The sequence below is a fragment of the Pantherophis guttatus genome, chromosome 8, assembly GCF_059756535.1.
Source record: "Pantherophis guttatus breed Tessera chromosome 8, ASM5975653v1, whole genome shotgun sequence".
NCBI lineage: Eukaryota > Metazoa > Chordata > Lepidosauria > Squamata > Colubridae > Pantherophis > Pantherophis guttatus.
In genome coordinates, this window is record NC_142070.1 from 8,727,556 (window position 1) to 8,745,535 (window position 17,980).

General features: G+C 44.4%; 1 protein-coding gene across 1 annotated transcript in view; it reads right to left on the reverse strand.

The window, feature by feature from the left end:
- Positions 1-15,257, reverse strand: part of CCNI (cyclin I) — a 69,283-nt gene extending 54,026 nt beyond the window's left edge. Inside the window, exon 1 of the mRNA XM_060687018.2 lies at positions 14,549-15,257. The gene's annotated coding sequence lies outside the window, so the exon portion shown is untranslated. The remainder of the gene's footprint in view (positions 1-14,548) is intronic.
- Between the last annotated feature and the right edge of the window lie 2,723 nt (positions 15,258-17,980).

A 17,980-nucleotide genomic window follows, 5' to 3' on the forward strand; every position in this document is an offset into this window, starting at 1 on the left:
GAATGGGGATTTTATAGTATCCTTCCCCTGGAGTGGGGAGGGAATGGGGATTTTGTAGTATCCTTCCCCTGGAGCAGGGAAGGAATGGGGATTTTGCAGTATCCTTCCCCTGCCACACCCACTAAGCCACATCACGCCCAAGCCATGCCCACAGAACTGGTAGTTAAAGAAATTTGGATTTCACCACTGGTATAAACCCAGATCAGATTATATGACAGCAACCAAATCCACGGACACACCAGGATGCAGTATTAAAAAAATGGGCACAGGTTTAGATATCAAAAACAATGCACAAAAAGAAACCATTGGCAAAAAGTGCTTTCGGCCAGGAGCGCAAGCCTGGATGGCTTTTAAGCAATAATTGGGTGCATTAATGACGATGGCAAACAGCCACAGTGTTAATAGCCAGCACATGCATTTTGTATATGAATTGCCCCTGGCATTTTGTCTTTTAAAAGACAAAGAACACAACTTCGTTCTTACTAGCCAAAATAGTGGCCAATATGAAGCTAAATGGTCCAAGGAGCGGAGTTAGTCCTAGGAACTAAATGGGTCCGTTCAGACCATCAGGTTCAGCCGGTGCTCACCATAAGAATCCAAATTTAAGCAATATAAACCGATGGTTGCCCAAACCTATGTTCAAACATCAATCCTCTAGATATGACTGTAATGGAGCCTACCCGTGTAGATCCACGGTGGCACAGTGCTTAGAATGCAGTACTGCAAGCTACTTCTGCTGACTGCCAGCTACCTGCAATTTGGCGGTTCAAATCTCACCAGGCTCAAGGTGAACCTTCCATCCTTCCAAGGTGGGTCAAATGAGGACCCAGATTGTTGGGGGCAAGAGGCTGACTCTGTAAACCACTTAGAGAGGGCTGTGAAGCACTGTGAAGCAGTATGTAAGTCTAAGTGCTATTGCTATTGTTACCCATTACGGTCTCGTGTCGCAACAACTGTTAAATGAAGCATCTCCCTTAGCAATAGCAATAACACTTGCTTCATAGTGCTTTTACAGCCTTCTCTAAGCGGTTTACAGAGTCAGCCTATTGCCCCCAACAATCTGGGTCCTCATTTTACCCTCCTCGGAAGGATGGAAGGCTGAGTCAACCTTGAGCCGATGAGATTTGAACTGCTGAACTGCAGCTAGCAGTCAGCTGAAGTAACCTGCAGTACTGCACTCTAACCACTGCGCCACGTCGGCTCTTAATGATCTCCCCATACCTGCTCTTGCCAATGAATCATTAAATGAATACAGGAGTCATTAAGCAAAGCACGAGGTGCCTCAGGGTTGGGGGGGGTGCCTCCAAGGCCTCCCCCATCCCGTGAGATAACCCATGCTCCATTTCCTGGAGACATAGGCCGTGAGTAGCTTCTGGAGAGGGTCCGTTGTAGCTTTCAACATTCACTGGGTGACCAGTCATAAAGTGAGGACTACCCTGAACCAGAAAAGGGCTGGAAGGTTTTTTGAAAGATGCAGCATTTTAATCCCATTTCTGGGATGGCCGTGAATGTGATGCTAAACACAAGAGCTGCCACGGGGGAAAAAATCCCCACACAAAATATTAATGTTCACTCAAGAGATTTATGCCGTCATTTCTGTGAGCCAATAATGGGCTATGGAGGAGGAGGAAAAATGTGCCCAGCATGTCTAAGTGTTATGTGAGGAGGCTGCATAAAATACACTCCCACAAGGGCTGCAATTTTGAAAAACAGCCCTACAGCTCAAGATTGTAACTAATTCTGCTCTTTGGGCCAACTGGTTTGCATAGCACCTCTTTCTTCCGCTAGTTTCTTCTTCAATCTCTTCTTCCTTACTCTTAATTTAGGAGAGGACCCCCAATTGAAATTCAACCTTGGAAGAATCAGGACAGACGAAAAGGAAATATGTTTTTTGCACCATGTGTGACTCAACATTGGCATTTGCTACTATGAGATGTATCGTATTTTTCGGAGTATAAGAATTTTTTGGTGAGGAAAAGAAGAAAAAGAAATCTCCCTCTGCTTCTGAGCAATTTTGCCTCCTTGCAGCAAACAGCAAACAGCCTGCTTAACTTTCAGTTTCGTTTTCAGCATAGCTTGATTAGCACAAGGGGAAAAAAAATCTGCTCGAGCAATTTACCTCTTTGCAGCAAGCAGCAGAGCCCTGCGCAAAACAGCTGAGAGCAAATCAGCTGAGAGTCGGGAGGCCGATCCAATCAACTTGTGCTAATTAGTCTGTGCTGAAGCTGAAAGGAGCTATTTTTTTCTTGCTGTTTGCTTGCAAGGAGGCAACTGCTGCGAGGCAGAGGCCAAAGGGTGGGAGCCAGTGGGTGGGCGGGGCTACATTCGGTGTATGAGACGCACCTAAATTTTCACCCCCTTTTAGGGGAGAAAAAGGTGCATCGTATACGCCGAAAAATACGGTACTTTGGCCACCTAATGAGAAGGAAGGACTCATTGGAGAAGTGCCTAATGCTGGGAAAGATTGAGGGCAAAAGAAGAAGAGCTTAAATGGACTCCTGAGGATGATAAAGGACAGGAAGGCCTGGAGAAACGTTGTCCATGGGGTCGCGATGGGTCAGACATGACTTCGCAACTAACAACAACCATGAGATGTGGTGATGACCAGCATAGTTGGCTTCGAAACAGGGTTCAATCAATCAATCAATCAATCAGAATAGAGCTGGAAGGGACCTTGGAGGTCTTCTAATCCAATCCTCTGCTCTAGCAGGAGACCCTAGATTATTCCAGACAAATAGTTGTCCACTCTCTTCCTAAAAACCTCCCATGTTGGTTTCCACATGTTGGTTTCCACAATTCCAGGTTGCTTCTCTCCTTGATAAGTTTCCATCCATTGTTTCTTGTCTTGCTTTCTGGTGCTTTGGAGAATAAGTTGACCCCCTCTTCTTTGTGGCAGCCTCTCCAATATTGGAATATTGCTATCGTGTCACCCCTTCTTTTCACCAGACTAGCTATACCCAATTCCTGCAACCGTTCTTTCTTTCTTTCTTTCTTTTATTATTCATATTTCTATGCCGCCCACTCTCCGAGGACTCTGGGCAGTTTACACCAAAGACAGTATACTAAATAGCATATTGCCCCCAACAATCTGGGTCCTCATTTTACCCACCTCGGAAGGATGGAAGGCTGAGTCAACCTTGAGCCGGTGAGATTTGATCCGCTGATCTGCTGAACTAGCAGTCAGTTGAAGTACTGCAGTACAGCACTCTAACCACTGCGCCACCTTGGCTCTTGTGGCTCTTTGTATCTTTTATGAAACATATGAAGAACGATTGGATTGTAGACATCCTAAGGTCGATGGGTTACAGGTAGACCTTGAGTTACGATGGAGCCCCCCCCCCAAAAGATACAACTCAGATTCACAGTTCCAACAGGCCCCTGCTCGGTCACATGTTTGCACTTTGGGTGCTTGGCAACCAGTCCACATTTACGGCCATTTATAGCAGATTAATGTCATATGCAAAGGATCAAGACCATATGATAAGCTGCAATTCAAACATGTACCGTGTTTCCCCAAAAACAAGACCCTGTCTTATATTTTTTTTGAAACCTGAAATAAGCGCTTGGCCTCACTGCCATGCGCTCAAAAGCCGAATTGGGCTTATTATCTGGGGATGTCTTATTTTGGGGAAAACAGGGTAATGAGCCTCGGTGGCGCAGCAGACTAAAGTGCTGTTAAGTAGCACCAGCTGCCTGCAATTACTGCAAGTTCAAATCTCACCAGGCTCAAGGTTGACTCAGCCTTCCATCTTTTCGAGGTAGGTAAAATGAGGACCAGGATTGTGGGGGTAATAAGCTGATTTTGTATAAAAAAAGAACACCGCTTAGGGGGGGCCGAAAGCCCTACTAAGCAGGTATATACAAAAAAAGTATGAAGGTTATTGGTTAACGCATTGTAAGCCGCCCTGAGTCTCCGGAAAAGGGCGGCATATAAATCGAACCAATCAATCAATCAATCAATCCATACATCCATACATACATAATGCTCAAGTCTTTACACCAGAATCTTAGTCAACTCAAGTTCAATATTAAATTGGCACAGATGAGGGCCAACAGAATCCAAGTGAAGTTGGGTTTGGATGTTTGTGGCAATGTAACAACCCTAAGCTGATGGCATGCTTGACTCCACCCCCTTAACTCTGCCTGCTCTTCTCCTACATGGACATGTTTCGCCTGGAGACATCAAGAAGGCATCACAGATGCCTCCAAGTATCCAAAGAATTGTCATGTAGAAAGCAGGGAGAAATTGTTCAACGTTGTTCCAGAAGATAAAGGAGTTCAAATTGCAAGTATGTTTTCGCTGGACACCAGGAAAACATTCCTAAGATTCGTTCAACCATGAGGCAATCCTTAGGAGATGGTAGACTCCCATTCACAGGAGGATTTCAAACGGAGACTGACTTCGCCATCTGTCATTTCTGCACTGGGTAGAGTATCGTGCTCCTTTAGACAACTTCCAACCCTTGGCATTCTTTGCTTCTATGATTACAGTTCGGAACTCATCTCCCCCCTCCGCAAAATAAAATTGCTATATTACTTTGAACAGATTGCTGGATATGTGCAATGAACATTTGTGTTGCTACAGAGAGTCTTCTTGTGCGGGTCAGAGGGGGAAAGAAATTTCAACTTAGGGTCTGCTTCAGCCTCCTGGTGTGGGGCTTTGGGCGAAGGCTGGAGGGAAGTACCGCTGGTGGCGAAGAGCCGGAGGACCTCGTTCCAGTGGGACTGCATCATGGCCGGAACTGGCTGACCATCTCAGCCTGCTGAACCTCCAGGTGCCAGTACCTGGCCTTACACTCCCAAAAGTCTTCGCTCTGCTTGGAAAGCCTATGCTCATAGTCCTCAGTGAGGGGCTTCTGCTGAGCCTCCTTCTCGGCCCGATCCAATTTGAACTGAGCTGTTTTGCCAACTCTTTCTCGTGGTGACTGCTTAGCTCCAACAACTGCTTCCTGTTGGGGCCCTAAGGAGTCCAGGTGGGGAGGCGAGGAGGGGCAAGTAGAGGCCGGCAAGGTGCCCCTCGATGTGAGTGACATCAAATTGACCACACCTACCCAGTCACATGACCACCTAGCCACGCCCACCCAGCCAGTCATTAGGCAGATCGTATTAGTGGTCCGTGGGATTTAAAACTATGAATTTAGTGGTCCCAGAGGTCTGAAAGGTTGGTGATCCCAGGGTGGATAAAAATCAATGATTTCTTTTAAAAAATCAAAAAAATCAGACTTTTTAAAATTTAAATCGGATTTTTTTGATTTTTATCGAATTTATTTTAATAAAAAACTTTTGGGGTAACAATCTATCGTAAGATAGTTTTCTATTTAAGATACATAAATAATTTAGTTTATTCAGCATGAAATGGAGCTTAGTTATGCAGCATGAGGCTGTATATTCTGCAACACTGGGACTATCGGTGAGTCAACAGTGGGTCAAAGGAGTAGCAGAGATGACAGTTACTCTTTAAAAATTATGATTTAAATCGAGTTGATCAAGCCTTTTTACTAGTGATTTAAATCGTGATTTAAATCAACTCGATTTAAATTAAATCCACCCTGGTTCCTTCCAGCTCTATTCTGATTGAATAATGGGTATAGCTTGCAGCTATCTCACTTTTATTTAAAACTTTCTGAATGTTAAAAGAGATACTCAACACAGGGAAGTTGTAGGTTCTCCATCTATGAAGATCCTTAAGAAAAAGCTAGACATCACCTCCCGAGAACAAACGAACTGTCAGCATTCTGATGCTGCCATAAAAAGACGAGGCTTCACTTTTCACCTACTTATTTTCTCTGTAGATAATATCCCCTAGGAGATGGGATGGGGGGGAACATTCCTGTGGGGTGAGGTCAGAAGCTGGGGAGACTGACTTGGAAGATGGCCAATGAGAAGATGAGAATTGGGGAACAGAAAGGGAAGGGTTTGGGGGTCAGAGGGTTAGTATCGGCTACGACGAAGTCGGGGCCAGATCTGTCGTATTTAATAAATGGAATATTTCAGCAAAGATTAATTGTTTGGGAGTGCAATTTATTTGAGATGACATCGAAACCTGACACGAACTTGCTTTCTGCAGACTGCAGAGGGTTAGACTAAATGATCCTTGAGGTTCTTCCAGCTTGACAATTCTGTGATTCTGTGAAAGGACATAATCCTGGTCAGGAAACACAACTTGCCATCATCTCAGGAAATAAAATTCTTCCTTGCATCCTTAAGGTTTGATGATGAAACACTTAAAGTCGGTTGTTAACTTTCTTAAGAGGCATAATTTTTTAAAGCAGATTTCTATCAAAAGCTACACGGTACTGTCTTTAACCAAAAGGCAAACTTCGAAATGGTTTTAAAGCAAAATCCAAATACATGCATTTCTCTGCAGGTCGCGTGCTATATACTGAGCCACATCTGCCCACCAACCAGCAGGGAACCGGGTTTACATTTAGACTAGAATCGTTATTGTAATTTATCACCACAGGCCATTTTTTAAAGTCTGAACTGGATTGAGTTGCTACTTAGCGAATTCACGGAATGCAGCGGAAAAGTTTAAGTGGACATACAAATGCAGATTGGTCTAGCTTTCATTTACCCCTTAACAGTTCAGCAAATATTTAACATGGGATTGGAAAATTCCCAGACATCTTTCTGGTTACCCTGGTTACAACATACTTGGTCGTAATAGCAAACACCTGGATCTACAGGACTCTATTTTCCAACCAATGTTGACCTCTTCACCACTAGTATAAAATTATTAGTGGTTCTGCTGGGACTACAGTTAGCCCCAAATCCTGTTTTTTTTTTTTTTTTGCAGTAGCATCAATGCTATGAAATTCTCTGCCTCTTTATATCCTTATCTGCTCTTATTTTATTAGGCGTCAGAAAATTCTTCAAAGTCTAACACTTTAAGAGGGTTTTGGAATTACAGATGTCACCACTTGCTTGTATGGCTTACTGACATTGTTTTATCTTTTTTTTTTCTTGTCATTTAATTTGGGATGATTCTTTGTTATGTAATTTTACTTGCGCCACTGATATTTTATCATTCTGATTATAATCCTTTGAGAATCTCTTGACTGCAGCAAGTGAAAAATTGCCAGAATGAATAAATAAGTAAATGTTTGGAAAGATTAAATATTTTGTTCTCATATAGGTTTACAGCTTCCGGGCAAATGGTCAAAGGATAATCTTTCAGGATATTCATACTTGATAAATATACTCAGAAAAAGGGAATCTTTAAATTTTTCCCTTCTCCTCTCTCTCTCTCTCTCTACATATACTGCGTTTCCCCGAAAATAAGACAGGGTCTTATTTTCTTTTGTCCCCCAAAATATGGCCTTGGCCTTATTATTGGGGGGTCCAGCAGAGAGAGGCTCCCTCTGTGTGCCATCAAGCCCCATCCCTCCTACTGGGGGGGAGAGAATGTGATCGGGCCGAAGGCACCAAGCCGTGCGAGCGCCTGTTCCGTCCCCGGCTTGCGCGCCTCCCAGATCTCACCATGTTGATGTGGGCGAAGCCAGTGAGCACCCAGCTGGAAGCTGCTGGAAACGGGGAAGACACCGGTTGGGTCAGCCGCCTGCTGCCAGGTCTTCTGGCAGCCAGGGCAGAGAGTCTTCCGGCAGCCGGGGCAGAGAGGCGTTGAAAGACAAAGGGAGTTGAAGCCCCACATGGGGAGACTGCGCCGCCGCCATCCAGCACTGAGAATGGCTTCTTCTGCGGCTTCCAAAACCTGGCTGGAAGCTGAGAAGACGCCAGTCGGGCCAGCTGCCTGCTGTCGAGTCTTCCAGGAGCCAGGGCAACCGCATGGAGTTGGAACCATAGAGCGGGAAGCGGCCCGCTCTATGGTTCCAACTCCATGCGATTGCTGGAGGACTCTCTGCCCTGGTTCCCGGAAGACTTGGCAGCAGACAGCTGGCCCGACTGGCGTCTTCTCCACTTCCACCCTGGTGCTCACCAGCTTCGCCCACATCGACATGGTGAGATCTGGGAGGCACGCAAGCGGGGGAGGGAACAGCCAGGGTTTGGAAGCTGCAGGGGAAGCCATCCTCAATGTTGGGTGGGCACCATGTGGCAAAAGGGCCAGACGGCTGCTCTCTTGCAAGCAGGGCAGGAGTTTGCAAGTGAGGGGGATGGATGAATGGGAGGCAGGCGAGCGCCAAGAACACTGGGAGGAAAGAGAATGAAGCAGCTCCCGATCAGCTCAGCTGATCCGCAGGTCGCAATTAAGGGTAGCTGCCATTAGCTGACGGGGGAAGGGAAGGGCTGCCTCCTATACTGGCCACGCCCACCCCTTCATTAGGGCTTATTTTCAGGGGAGGGCGTATGTTTACACCCACCCAAAAAATCTGGCTTGGCCTTATTTTCGGGACTTGTCCTGTTTTCGGGGAAACACAGTATATATTTTACTGGAGAGAAGGAAGGAAGGAAGGAAGGAAGGAAGGAAGGAAGGAAGATGGGAGGGAGGGAGGAAGGAAGGAAGGAAGGAAGGAAGGAAGATGGGAGGGAGGGAGGAAAGAAGGAAGGAAGGAGTATGGATGGGAGGGTGGAAAGAAGGAAGGAAGGGATGGATGGATGGATGGATGGATGGATGGATGGATGGATGGATGGAAGGAAGGAAGGAAGGAAGGAAGGAAGATGGGAGGGAGGGAGGGAGGGAGGGAGGGAGGAAGGAAGGAAGGAAGGAAGATGGGAGGGAGGGAGGGAGGGAGGGAGGAAGGAAGGAAGGAAGAGATGTGTGGATGGGAGGGAGGGTGGATGAAATGGATGGAAGGAAGAGAGGGAGGGAGGGTACTGCAGAGCTACAGGGATGTTTTCTCTCCAAGATTAAACACTGAAACACCATATACTTTATCTTGAAAATAGCAAAAGCGAACGCCAAAAATAAAATTCTCTCAGAACTGCTTGAAAACCAGAAGTAACATGGAGAAAGAAGCATTTGTGAGTATCAATCTTGGAGCAAACCTCGCCAAACAAAAGGCTTTGCTTACCTACCCTACAGGTTGCCGACTGCTGCAGTGAGACACAGCAGGAGGTATTTCAGGTTGAACAGAGAGAGAACAGGCTGAACAAATAATATCGCTGGCTGATTTTGCAGACACCTTCACAGCCAGAACTTCTAAACGGATACTAAAGAATTGGCGAGTGTTATACAGGTTAAGTCCTTGATTTACAACAGCTTGTGTAGTGACCGTTCAAAGTTCATTTTTATCATGAGGATGATGCTGCAACCATTGTTAAGTACGAGAAACGATCACAAGTCACTTTTTCGGTGACTTTTTCGGTGCCACTGTCACATCAAACCGTCACTAAATGAATGGCTTGGAAGTCAAGAACTACCTGTACACATCGCACTCTCTTACAACCCGCTTTTCTTCTCTTGCTCCACACAAGTTATTCAGCAATTTTTACCATTTTGCACAATTTGTCTAGAATGCTCCCAGTCACGGGAAGGAACATGAAATTTTGCTGACTTCTAAGTTTCCTCACCAAATACTAATATGTTGTCACCACCCACGTGTATGAGATTTCAACAGTCATTTTCAAGCAATTTCTAGATTTACGGCAAAGGAAAACAGTACACCTCTCTGAACAGTGTCTAGGAGGCTGTGGTTGCTGCTGCACAAAACGTTGATCATCAAAAGATCAAGAAACCGACAGACCCAATGAATGGAGTATTTATGACTGTAACTGAAAAGAGAAGAGTGGCTATATTGGTCACCGATTTTTTTTTTTTTTTGAAATGTCAGAAATGTTTATTTGTATATTTTGAGTTGTTCGCTTATTATTCTCACTTCCAACAGATGGAAACGAACGAAAGTGAAATGGGAAATTTTTTTTTTCATTTAGCTGCATAATAATTCTGCACACAAATAGTTGCCCAATAATTGTTACACCCAAAAGCTTTTACTTTCACTTTTACTTTCTTAAATGTTCCAAGTTTGAGGTTTATTAACATTTTGGATGGACTTGAGAGCAACTGTAGTTTGGTTCAATCATAAAAGCAATCCTCAAAAATACAACTTGCCTAATAATTGTGCGCACAGAGTAATCTGTTTCAACTGCTCTCCTCAGAAGGCCGCTATAGGGCATTGAATGCCAAAACAACTAGACTCAAAGGTAGTTTTTTTCCCTCATGCCATCACTCTGCTGAACACCTAATTCCCACAGCACTGTCTTAAGTGGTGTGGGAATTTCTTAATCACTGCCTAAGAAATTTACCCATGTAGTAGGCGGTATTGCTATAATCACCTTTCTCATTTCTCATCTTCCCTACTATCTTCTCTTGTTGGTATCTTATCTTATCTCTGCTTTATCACTTGTTTCTATCTTAAGATTAATGACTGTAACCACGATTTATGATCTACGATTTATCACTTTGTTGTTGTAGGTAGGTGCACTGAGATGCACTGGAGACAAATTCCTTGAGGGAATAAACATCACACTAGGCCCGAGATGGCGAATCTACAGCACACATTTCACAGCTGGCACGTGGAGCCCTTTCTGCAGGGTCAGTTCCACTGCGCATGCGTGCACGCCTCCTGCCAGCAAGCTGATTTTCGGGATGCGCAGGGGGGCGCATGTGGGAGATGCACGAGGTGCAGTGCCCCCGTGCCCATTTTTGGGTCCAGGAGGCTGCAGGGAGGCTTCTTATGCCCAAAACGGGGGGCAGGGGGAGCATGAGTCACATGCACATGCATGGGAGGAATGGGGGCAGTGGTGGGTTGCCCGAGGTTCGGACCAGTTCTATAGTACCAGTAGTAAAACCGGAGGGAGGCTCCGCCCACTGACCCCGACGTCATCAGAACGCTTCTGCGCATGCGCGCGGCCCGTTACGAAACGGTAGTAAAGGTAAGTAGAACTCACCCGAGTGAGGGGGTTGTGCGCGCATGCCCAGCAGGGGAACGCATTGCATTATAGGTGCTGGCACGCATGTGTTCTGTTGCGAGCACATGAAGAGAAAAAGGTTAGCCATCACTGCATTAGGCCAACAAAGAATTCAATTCAATTCAGTAAGTGCCGGAATCTTTGGGAGGGGAGAAGTTGCTAGTGAATCCAGAGGGCCACAAGAGAATTGTATGCGATGTAGGATGTCACATTTGGGGCATTTTCTATTGTCTTGTGAGGAACACACCACTCTCTAAATTAACTGAGGAACACACCGCTCTCAAAAATAATGTTATCTGTGCCAGCTCTTTCTCCGCTGGGAACTTTGCAAGAATTGGTGCAAACCAATGAATGCTCAGGATAAACGCTTCAGGGCAAACATTCATTTGCTCTTTCCTCTCCTTGAACTTCACGCAAATAAACAGAACGTCACATTAAATAATTGTTTGGCATCCGATGTCCAATTTTTGGCAACCAGGCCTCAACCCCAGCCAGGGGTTTTCTTTTTTTAGTTAATATTTGGCCGAGGCTTATGCATGACACTCAACACCCGTGCAATAAGATCTCTCGCCCGGTTGGCCCAGATCCATGCAGATTGTGGTCCAGCCCCTGACACACCCCTCGCGGCCTGCCCACTTGTGCCACAAACTGTGTCAAACGTACACAGCAGGGCACCTTTTCGAGAGGAGTGGCCCCAATCTGCAAACGGCCTTTGCTCCTTGCAAAACACTGTACTGTTGATCAAGAGGTTTTAAGGTTTTGGAAAGCACCTTAGCCTTGCAAAGCAAAGCAGATTTCGTTTTTTTTCCCGAAGAGAAAGGCAAACCAGAGATGCCAAAGGAAGGCCGCCATTTAAGCCACGGCTCGGAACTCCGGGGCCATTGCTGCAGCAGGGGCGCATCCAATCTGGGAAATGCAGCTGTGTGCATTTATTTGCAAGACTGTGCTAGGCTGTGACGAAAAGAAAAGAAAAGAAAAGAAAAGAAAAGAAAAGAAAAGAAAAGAGAAGGAAGGAAACAGAAGGGAGGAAAGAAAATAAAGAGGAAGGAAGGAATGGAAGAAAAAAGAAGGAAGAAAAGGAAGGAAGGATGGGAGGGAGGGAAAGAAAGAAAAAGAAAGAAAGAAAGAGAGGGTGGGAGGGAGGGAAGAAAGAAAGAAAAAGATAGGGAGGGAAGGGGGAAAGAAAGAAAGAGAGGTAGGGAGGGAAGAAAGAAAGAAAGAAAAAAAGAAAGAAAGAAAGAAAGAAAGAAAGAAAGAAAGAAAGAAAGAAAGAGACAAGAGGGAGGGAGAGGGGAAAGAAAGAAAGAGAGAGGGAGGGAAGAAAGAAAGAAAGACAGAGGGGGGAAAGAAAAAGAAAGAAAGAAAGAAAGAAAGAAAGAAAGAAAGAAAGAAAGAAAGAAAGAAAGAAAGAAAGAAAGAAAGAAAGAAAGAAAGAAAGAAAGAAAGAAAGACTGGACATAAACAAGGAAACTGAATCCCATCCTCAGCAGGATGGGGTTTAAAATAAAATTCAAACCGCCTTATTTTTTTAAAATATATTTCCGTTCCCCTGCAGGAGTTGTACAGAAATCCTTCGAACGGCCTCGGTGCAAAGTGACTCCTAAAATCTCATATCCCAGGCAGGCAAAGTTGAACAGGTCATTTTATTTAAAAAATAATAATAATAATAATAAAAAAAACATTGGAGAGAAACGATCCGAAGCCTCATCTCTGCACAGTCACTTTTTGCACCGTTACAAGTCCCGTGCGATGCACTTGGGGGGGGGGGTGGCTCTGCTCGCCTCCCCCGACCGCCCCCCCCAAACAAGCCCGCCGAAATTCCCAGGGCCCGCTGCCTTCCCGGTTCTCCCCCCCCTCCCCTTGCTCACTGCAATATCTAAATAGCAGCCACTTTTTGCGACGCGTTGCAAACCCTCCCGCCGGCCGTTTCTATGGCACAAAGCTCGGCGCTCGCGACACACTGCTAGGACCTTCCCCGGGTCCCCGCATGCATTTATACGTCAACAACAACAGCAACGCCACAAAGGAAGAGCTTTAACCCCCCCCCCACCAGCCTTAAAGCGCAAACACCTCCTCCCCCTCCAAAAAAATAACCCCAAAGCAACCGCGCGCGGGGAAAGCGAGTCTTGCGTTTTGCGATGTCCTTGCCCCCCCCCCAAAAAAGAGCAAGGTTTCTTTCGTGCAAAATAAAAGGGCAGCCCTTGCAAAAAAAAAAAAAAAAAGGCTTCCAAAATTGAATGGCCGGCCTAGATTGCAATACGGGGGGTTGCAAAAAAACGGGCCCCACTCGGCCCGTCCAGGATGCAAGGGTGCAAATGCACAGGCCCGAACTGAAACAACAACAAAAAAAAGAGAAAACAAAAAAGTGCATTTAAAAAGGCTTGAGAATGTCAGGACTGGAGCAATTCATTGCAAGAGAGAGGCGTCCCCGGATTGCATTTCGCAGACCACACACACACACACACACACACACACACACACACACACAACAAAAGGATCGTTGCAGATCGGCTTTCCTACCTGCAAAAAAAACTACTAAGCAAATCATTTATTTTATTTTTTAAATAAATGCCTCGATGGCCATCGAAGCCACCCCGAAAGGAAGCCGCGCGGCAAAAAAAGGCCAACCAACCAGGACGAATTTGATTTCGGAAAACTCCTAACTCGCAAATGATGATGATGATGATGATGATGATGATGATGTACTTGGTTGATACTAGGACGTTGGCAACAACCCGTATCAACCATTAGGACCAGTCAATGGTATTTGTGATGCATTTTTAAATGTTCAGTTGACAAGAGTTTCATGTTTAATGAATAAAGTAAATAATAATAATCAGCCCGTTTCAACCATTAGTATCAACAATAGTCAATGGTATTTGTGATGCATTTTTGAATGTTCAGTTGACTGAGTTTCATGTTTAATGAATAAAGTAAAAATAATACTGATAATACTAATACTAATCAAACCGTATCAACCATTAGCATCAACAATAGTCAATGGTATTTATGATGCATTTTTGAATGTTCAGTTGACAAGAGTTTCATGTTTAATGAATAAAGTAAATAATCCGTATCAACCATTATCATCAACAATAATCAATGGTATTTATGATGCATTTTTGAATGTTCAGTTGATTTGAGTTTCATGTTTAATGAATAAAGTAAATAATAATAATAACCCGTATCAACCATTAGCATCAACAATAATCAATGGTATTTATGATGCATTTTTGAATGTTCAGTTGTCAAGTTTCATGTTTAATGAATAAAGTAAATAATAATACTAATACTGATAATACTAATACTAATCAAACCGTATCAACCATTAACATCAACAATAGTCAATGGTATTTATGATGCATTTTTGAATGTTCAGTTGACTTGAGTTTCATGTTTAATGAAGTAAATAATAATAATACTGATAATACTAATGCTATTAATAATCAACCCATATCAACCATTAGCATCAAGAATAGTCAATGGTATTTATGATGCATTTTTGAATGTTCAGTTGACTGAGTTTCATGTTTAATGAATAAAGTAAATGATAACTAATAATAATAATAATAATAATAATAATAATAATAATAATAATAATAATAATAATAATAATAATAATAATAATAATAATAATAATAAAGTCCCAACACATATTTCTGTGCGTCCAACCAATGCTCACCTTCTCCCCTGCAAAGCTGTAAAAATCTCCCGTTGCAACCGGCCGGCATTCGGTCCATTAAACTAGCATGATGGTTGTTGGTTCCCACCAAGGCCCAAGCTGGCTTGTTTCTTTGTTAGTTCCCTGCTTGCTCCATCTTAGAGACCCGGGAGAAAGAGAGGAGGAGGAGGAAGCGGCGGGGTTCATTTCGCCATGGTGGGTGGGTGGGTGTGGATGGAGTAGGGGGTGTGGGGGGGGCTTCGTTGTCGTTTGGGGAAGGCGGAGGGAGTTAAGATTCGCGGTTTCTTTTGGGGGGGGAAGAAGAATTGGGGTGAGAGGGGGTCCCCCACCAAGGCCGAGTTTGCAAAGCAGCGGCTCTTCTTCTTCCTCCGGGGTTTGCAATGGCAGCTCCCGCCGCCGCTGCTTGCTGGTCCTGCTGCTGCTTGGGAGCCGCCAGCAAAGTGGGTGCAAAAAAGAAAAAAAGAAAAAAAAAGGGGGGGAAGAAAAAAAAAAGAGGGGAGGGGAAAAAGGGGTGGAAAGCAACCAAAAAAAAAAAAAAAAAACCCGAGAGGCAGAAAGGAGCGGAGCGCAGAGCAAGCCGCTTCCCGGGGGGGTAGCAGGGGAGGGAAAGAAGAGCCGGCAGCGGGGCGGCTCAGCCTCCTTCTCCTCCTCCTCCTCCCTCCCCCCGCAGGGAGCTGCCTGCTTTGCTTTGGCTCCTCCTCCGCCTCCTGCGCGCCGGGCGGCTGATCGAGCGGAGGAGCGGAGGAGGAGGAGGAGGGGAGAGGAAAGCTGGCGCGCGGCCGAGAGGAGGGACCGCGCGCGGGGCCGCGGCCGCGCGCGGGGCTTTTTTTGTTTGTTTGTTTCCTACTCGGAGGCCTGGAGGGTGCGCGCGCGGCCGAGGCCAAGATCTTTAAAAAAAAAAACGGCGCTGAACACACGCACACCTCCCCCTCCCCCCCCCCCCCTCTCTCTCTCTCTCCATTCGCTTGGCTTTTGAGAGGCGCGCTTCTGAGGGAGAATCTTTGTAGCTCTGGTTCCCCCAAAGGCGCTTTTTTTTTTTCCAAGAGGCAAACTGGACTGTCTTTGTTTTTCCTTCAAAAGACGTTTCGCTTCTCATCCCAAGAAGCTTCTTCAGTTCTGTTGAGGAAGAATAAGAATAGAAAAGAATAGAATAGAATAGAATAGAATAGAATAGAAAAGAAAAGAAAAGAAAAGAAAAGAGAAAAGAAAAGAAAAGAAAAGAATAGAATAGAATAGAATAGAATAGAATAGAATAGAATAGAATAGAATAACTTTATTGACACTGAATGTACACTAAGGCATGTCAGAAAGGAGGAAGAAGAAAGAAAGAAAAAGAAAAGAAAAGAAAGGAGGAAGATGTTTCGCTTCTCTTGAGGAAAAAGACGTTTCCCTTCTCATCCAAGAAGCTTCTTCACTTCTGTTGAGGAGGATGTTTCCCATCTCTTGAGGAAGAAGATGTTTCCCTTCTCATCCAAGAAGCTTCTTCACTTCTGTTGAGGAAGAAGATGTTTCCCTTCTCATCCAAGAAGCTTCTTTGGTTCTGTTGAGGAAGAAGATATTCTGCTTCTCTCGAGGAAGAAGTTGTTTCCCTTCTCATCCAAGAAGCTTCTTCAGTTCTATTGAGGAAGAAGAAGAAGTTTCCCTTCTCATCCAAGAAGCTTCTTCGGTTCTGTTGAGGAAGAAGATGTTTCGCTTCTCTTGAGGAAGAAGATGTTTCCCTTCTTATCCAAGAAACTTCTTCACTTCTGTTGAGGAAGAAGGTATTTCACTTCTCTTGAGGAAGAAGCTTCTTCAGTTCTGTTCAGGAAGAAGAACATGTTTCCCATCTCATCCAAGAAGCTTCTTTACTTCTGTTGAGGAAGAAGGTATTTCACTTCTCTTGAGGAAGAAGGTGTTTTCCTTCTCATCCAAGAAGCTTCTTCAGCTCTGACAGGATAGTGGGGAATGGAAGGAATGGAACTATCCAGTCAGAGCGGAAGAAGCTTCTTGGATGAGAAGCAAAATGTCTTCAAAAGAAAAAACAAGAAAGTCCAGTTGCCTCCTGAAAAAGCACCTTTGGGATAACCACGATCTGGATGACTCGGAATCTCTACAAACTTAAAGAAGAAGAAGATTCGCTTCTATTAAGGAAGAAAATGTTTCCTTTCTCATACAAGAAGCTTCAGTTATGACTGAATGTAATGTAAATGACAAGCAGAGATGTAAGACACTCTGATTCACAAGCTGAAGAGATTATCTTTGCAGGAAAATCCGAAGGCAACCCATGTTTTTACATTTGTTCTTACATTTCAGACATGTTAAATCAGATAGGAAAAATGATTCATTGCATAAGAACAAAAACATGAGTTCAGTTTATACATGTAATAAAAGCACTCATAGAGAAGACACTACAGGTAGTCCTCGACTTGAGACCACAACTGAGCCTAACATTTATATTGCTAAGTGAGATATTTGTTAAGTGAGTTTTGCCCCATTGTACAACCTTTCTTGCCACAGTTGTTAAGTGAATCACTGCAGTTGATAGGTTAGTAAAAGCATTGCTAAGTGAATCTGGCTTCCCCATGGACTTTACTTGTCAGAAGTTCGCAAAAGGGGATCACATGACCCCAGGACACTGCAATTGTCATAAATATGAGTCATTTGCCAAGCAAGTCTGAATTTTGATCATGTGAACGTGGGGGTGCTGCAATGGTTGTAAGTGTGAAAAACTGTCGTAGGTCACTTTTTCAGTGCCGTTGTAACTTTCGTCACTAAATGAACTGTAGTAAGTCAAGGACTACCTGTACAAACTGTAGGATAATCAGCCAAATGTAGGATAGTGAACGGTGACTGGTTGTAAGTCAAGGACTACCTGTATAGAGCCATTTGTCCAGAATGTGTAGGGTCTTCTTGAGCAGAAGGCTAATTAGAAGATCTATAAGGTCCCTTCCAACTCCTTTATTCTATATTCTATGGTGCTTCTACAAAATGCATATTTTTCAAAGGCCCAACCAAAGCATTACAGATAGTCCTCATCTTATGACTACAAAATTTATGTTGCCATGTGAGACATTTGTTAAATGAGATTTTCCCCATTTTATGACCTTTCTTGCTAGATTTGTTAAATGAACCACATCAGTTGTTAAATTAGTAGCACGGTTATTAAGTGAATCTGGCTTCCCCACTAACTGTTTGTCAGAAGGTCATAAAAGAAGACCACATGATCCCAGGACACTGCAAATGTCATAAATATAATTAGTGGTTTTCACTTACTTTCGCTACCGGTTCAGAACTGTGAGCGTGTTTGCAAGTGGTGCTTCTGCATATACGCAGAACCTTCTGCGCATTCGCAGAGCGTCCGTGATGACGTCCAGGTGGGTGGGCAGAGCCTCCGAACCAGGGCGAACCGGTAGAAACCCACCACTGATAAATATGAGTCAGTTGCTGAGTGTC